A 5887-nucleotide genomic window follows, 5' to 3' on the forward strand; every position below is an offset into this window, starting at 1 on the left:
TCTCTGCTGATGTGCTGTTCTAATCGTTTTTTGATAATCTTCAGTAGAATCTTGCTTGCACGTGAAATCAATGACACTGTTCTGTAGTATAGCTTCATGAATTATTTGGTCAGCAAATAACTTATGTTGTTCTTGTTGTTACATGCCATTGAGTCAGAATCAAGTCATAGTTAAACCTCCAGCAGGTTTTCAAAGGCTGTGAACTCATAAAAAGAGATTTGTAATCTTCCATGGAGTAGCTGGTGGATTGGAACTGTGTGCCTTTGTGTTGGCAGCCCATCTCCTTACCCACTAAGTCACAGAGGCTCCCTTTTATGTAGAGCGTAGGGAATATTTAATTATGTTATTTGAGCAAACTGGTATTCGAAATTTCATTCATTCGTATTGACTCAACAATAATTTATTGTTATTTTTATGTCTTTGAAAAGTGCCATGAAAAAGATTCAAAGAGTAAAACACAGATAATTCAAAATTGTGGCAATACCTATATAAAATGATCTATGTATCTATCTATCTATCTATCTCTTCTCTTTATAGTAAAAGAAAAATAAACATGATAAACACTTAAAAAAAATCACAGAAAGGCTTTAAGATAATTATAACAATAAAGAGACAAAGAAAACACCTCCATGCAAAAAACAAAGTAGTGAAGTGACTACCTAATTCCAGGGTACTATTAAATGCCAAAACCAGAATTTAAACCTGGGTCATGAAATGATAGCTTCTCAGAGCATGAAAGGCAATGGTAAAAGTAATTTAATCCCTCCAAGTAAACAAAGCTTGGATCTCCTCCCTAACTTCTTGGCCAAGTGGTTAGCTAGCGTGCTTGACCGACTTTCCAGACACAACAGTTCAGCTTAGTTTCTGTTTTAGTCAATATTTTATTCATTCAGCGAGTTATTTCTGGGGACAAATTGTATACCATTAGGTGCTATATGGATGCTGGAGTAATTTGTGGCATTTACTTCATTAAATATAGAAAGTGGAAAGTTCTACAAATTAGGTACTGCTGAAGTGCTGTTGGAACTGCCAGAAAGTTCTTTCTTTACTGATCCTAAACCTATCTGATAGATAGTGTGACCTCAAACTTACGGTCTTCTATTTTTTCCAGCTGCGAAGAAACAAATTACCTTTAGCACTTGTCTTTCTTGAGTTATTTCTCTAAGTCCCTTCCCCGCCACTCCTTACTGTTAGCCTGTCTTTCTTTACTTATGCCTCAAGTCCCTCCCCGTACACTCCACCCTCCCTCCCTTACTGCTCTCTGAAGTCATTCCAGATTCTCTCACTCTTGAAGGATTCCTGGTAGCCAGGTGGATCAAGGGTTGACTACTAAATGAAAGGTCAGTGGTGTGAGTCCACCAGCTGCTTATCACTGATCTGCTTTTGTCAGTATTTACTGCTGTGGAAATGCTATGAGGCAATTCTACCTTATCCTATAGATGCATTATAAGTCAGAATTGACTCCATAAAAGTAGCTACTGTTAGGTGCTGATGAATTGACTATGACTCATAGTGATCCAGTGAACGAGACAGACTGGAAACTTGAGCTATCCTGTCATCCTCACCATACCCAACATGTCCATTGCTGAAGTCCGTGTCAATTATCCGTTGATGATCTTCCTTCCTCTCCTTTCCGCCAACTTTCCTAGCATGTCTCTTTATGGAGACTGGCTCCTTCTAGCAACATGTCCAAAGTATATGAAATGAAGTTTCTTCATTCTTGTCTGTAAGGAGCACTCTGATTTCACATCCTCCCAGACAGATTTGTATGTCCTTCTGCCAGTAAATGGGATAGTCAGTATTCTTCACATACAAAAGCATCAAAGTCTTCTTCTGTTTTCCTTATTCATTGTCCAGCTTTCAGACACATAGAAGTGTACCCAAAGCAGTATGTTTGAGTTATTTTTATATTTCTCTGAAAGTTTTTCCATAGCTGAACATACTTTCATTTGGACTAATCAAAACGTCCTTTTCTTATTATGTGTAAAATAATTCTATGAGGCATTTTTAAATTATATTAGGTTTTTGGTGATCATAGGTGCTGCATTCAACTCAATAATTCAACTTATTGCCATGGAGTCAGAACCAACTAATTCTTGGCTCTGCAGTGGGTTGTCAGGAGTTGTAAGTCACATGGAAAGAGATTGTCTATCTTTCTCAGTTTGTAGATTAGAACTTCTTGCCTTTGGGTTGGCAGTACCACTCTCTATCTACTAGGTTACCAGAACTCCTTTCTGTATTAGTGTCTCCAAACACCTTGATATTAACGAAAATCAACCATGCAGGAAATTTAAACAAGATTATCATAACTATTGATATTAAAGATGTTGTTTGATAGTTTACACAGTTTGTTTGATCTCCTTTCTTGGAATGGGAACAAATATGGACCTCTTCCAATCTATTGACCAGACAGCTGCCCTTCAAATTTCCCTGTCTGGACTGGTGAGTGCATCCAGGGCTGTATCTGTTGATTGAAACAAGTCAATTGATATCCCATCAATTCCTGGGGCTTTATTTTTTACCAATGCCTTCAGTGTAGCTTAAACTTCCCCCTTCATTACCATTGGTTCCTGTTCATAAGGTACTTCCTGAAATTTTTTTACTGTCAGCTAATTCTTTCTGGTACAGTAACTGTGTATTCCCTCTATCTTCTTTTTATGCTTCCTGGGTCATTCAATATATTGCCAATAGCATCTTTCAATGTTGTGACTTGAGGCTTAAATTTGCTTTTTCTCTCAGCTTGAGAAATACAGAGTGAGTTTTTCTCCTTTTATTCCCCAATTCCAGCTCTCACACTTTCTATTATAAGACTTTCCTTTGGTTTCTCCAGCCGCCCTTTGGAATTTTCTGTTCAGGTCTTTTGCTTCAGCATGCTTTCTCTTTATTTTGGCTTCTTGAAGCTCTTGTGCAATTTTCAGAGTCTATTCTGACATCCAATTTGGTTTTTTTCTTTCTCTTCTGTCTTTGTAGCGAACTTGTTCTCTCTTCACGGATATATATCCTTGATACCACCCCACAATTCATCTAGTCTTTGGTCATTGCTGTTCAAAGCTTCAAACTTATTTTTCAGATAATTTTGAAATTCAGATAGAATAGATTTAAGACCATTTTGGTTCTTGTTCACTGAATTTCATGTTCTTCAGCCTCAGTTTGAACTTGCACATGAGTAATTGATCGTCTGACCCACAGTATTCCCCTGGCTCAATTTTGACTGTTGTTACTGAGTTTCCCCAAGGATTCCTTTCACAGACACAGTAAATCAGCAAATACTGTTGAAGATCATTTATTAAATGGTGAGAACAGTACATGGATAGGAAAATGCCGTAAGTTCAAGCAGGATTTAGAAGAGGCCACGGCACCTGGGAGGTCATTGCTTATGTCAGATGGATCCTGACTGAAAGTAAAGAATTGTTGTTGTTGTTGTTGTTGTTATGTGCCGTCAAGTCGCTTGTAACTCATAGCAACCTTATGTACAACAGGCCTAAACTCTGCTCTGTCCTGTGCCAATCTCACTGTCTCCGACACACCCATCCTGATTACACCAGTCACTGAATCAGTCCTTCTCCTAGAGGGCCTTCCCCTCCTGTGCCGTCCCTCTACCCTCCCAAGCATGATGTCTTTCTCCAAGGATTAGTCACTCCTTACAACATGATCAAAGTATGTCACACGAAGCCTCAGAATCCTTGCCTCCAAGGAGCAGCCTGTTTTAACTCTCTCCAGGATGAATCTGTTTGTTTTCTTAGCAGTCCTCTTCTCCAACACCAAAGTTCAAAGGAATCAATTCTCCTTCTATCCTCCCCACTCATTGATGCACAACAGGTGATTGCAAAGACCATGGCCTGTATCAGATGCACCTTAGTCTCCAGAGAGACACCCTTGCTCTTCAATACTTTGGAGAGGTCCCTAACAGCAGACTTTCCCATGGCAATATATCTTTTCATTTCTTGAATGCTGGTGCCAAGAGTGTTGACTGTGGAGCCAAGCAGACCAAGGTTGTGAACAATCTCAATCCCTTCACCATCCCTCCTGATGCTGCCAATTGGCCCAGTGGTGAGAATCTTTGTTTTCTTGATATTGAGCTTCAACCCATATTGAAGGCTGCAGTCATTGACCCTCTGCAGCATCAGTTTCAGCAAGCAGGGTTGTGTCATCTGCATAACATAGATTGTTGATAGATCTTCCACCAATCCTGATGCTGCATTTCTCCTCATAGAACCCAACCTCTCGGATAGTCTGTTCTGCATATAGGTTAAAAAGGCAATTTGTGTCAAGAAATCTGGAAAACAACCACTTGGCCAACTGACTGGAAGAGATCTATATTTGTTCCCATTCCAAAGAAAAGTGACCCAACAGAGTATGGAAACTATAGAACAATATCATTGATTTCACACGCAAGCAAGATTCTGCTGAAGATTATCCAAAAACGACTGGAACAGCACATCAGCAGAGAATTGCCAGAAGTCCAGGCTAGGTTTAGAAGGGGTCATGGTACAAGGGATATTGTAGCTGATGTTAGATGGATCTTCGCTGAATGTAGGGAATACCAGAAGAATGTCTATCTGTGTTTCATTGATTATGCAAAGGCATTTGACTGTGTGGATCATAACAAACTGTGGATGACTCTGAGAAGAATGGGAATCCCAGGACACTTGATTGCGCGAATATGGAACCTATTCTTAGACCAAGAGGCAGTCATCAGAACAAGGCAAGGAAACACTGCATGGTTCAAAATTGGGAAGGGTGTATGCCAGGGATGTGTCCTGAAAGTAAAGAATACCAAAGGAATATCTATTTATGCTCTATTGACTATGCAAATGTACTTGACTGTGTAGATCATAATAAGTTGTGGCTAACATTGAGAAAAATGGGAATCCTAGCATTTAAGTGCTCATGTGAAACCTATGATCAAGAGACTGTTGTATGAACAGAGCAAGGGAACACTACATGGTTTAAAATTAAGAAGGGAGTACATCAGGGTTGTATTCTCTCTCCACACCTATTTAACCTGTGTGCTGAACAAATTTTTCAAGAAGCTGTACCCTACGAAGAAGAATGTGGCATCAAGATCAGAAGAAGACTCATCAATAACCTGCATTATGCAGATGACATAACCTTGCTTGCTGAAAGTGAGAACTTGAAGCACTTGTTGCAGAAGATCAAGGAATGCAGCCTTCAGTATGGATTGCATCTCAAATGCAACAATGAAGGAATGGAAATCCAAAGTCTCTAAACTTTTATTAAAATTAATAATAAAAAATGAAAAAATATGGATTTCATCTCAATATCAAGAAAACAAAAATTCTTACCACTGGATTGATAGGCCACATCATGATAGATGGAGAAAAGATTGAAACTATCAAAAACCTCATATTACTTGGATCCGCGATCAACACCATTTGTACTAGTAGTCAGGAAATCAAGAGAGGTATTACACTGAGAAAGCCTGCAGGTAGGGACCTCTCCCTATTAGTGGAGAGCAATGAGGTCAGGTTTAGGACTAAGGTACATCTCATTCAGTCTATGGTCCTTCCAATCACTTGCTATGCATCTGAGAGTTGGGCAATGGATAAGGATGATGGAAGAATTGATGCCTTAGAATTGTGTTGTTGCCCATCAACAAACAAATGGATAGAGAAGCTGTGGTATAGTCACTCAATGGAACACTACGCTGCATTGAAAAACAAGGAATTCATGCAATATTATTCAAAATGGGTGACTCTGGAAGACATTATGCTGAGTGAACTATCTCAGTCACAAAAGGACAAATACTATATGGTGCCACTGTTGTACAATGGGACTGACATCAGGGTTGGGGTAAGACTGAGAAAAACTGGATAAATTATGTATACTGCATTGAAACATGATGAAGGAGAGAACAATTTAAAAG

Source organism: Elephantulus edwardii, unplaced genomic scaffold (assembly GCF_000299155.1).
Source record: "Elephantulus edwardii isolate Elephantulus edwardi_28Jun2011 unplaced genomic scaffold, EleEdw1.0 scaffold00270, whole genome shotgun sequence".
NCBI classification, from domain to species: domain Eukaryota; kingdom Metazoa; phylum Chordata; class Mammalia; order Macroscelidea; family Macroscelididae; genus Elephantulus; species Elephantulus edwardii.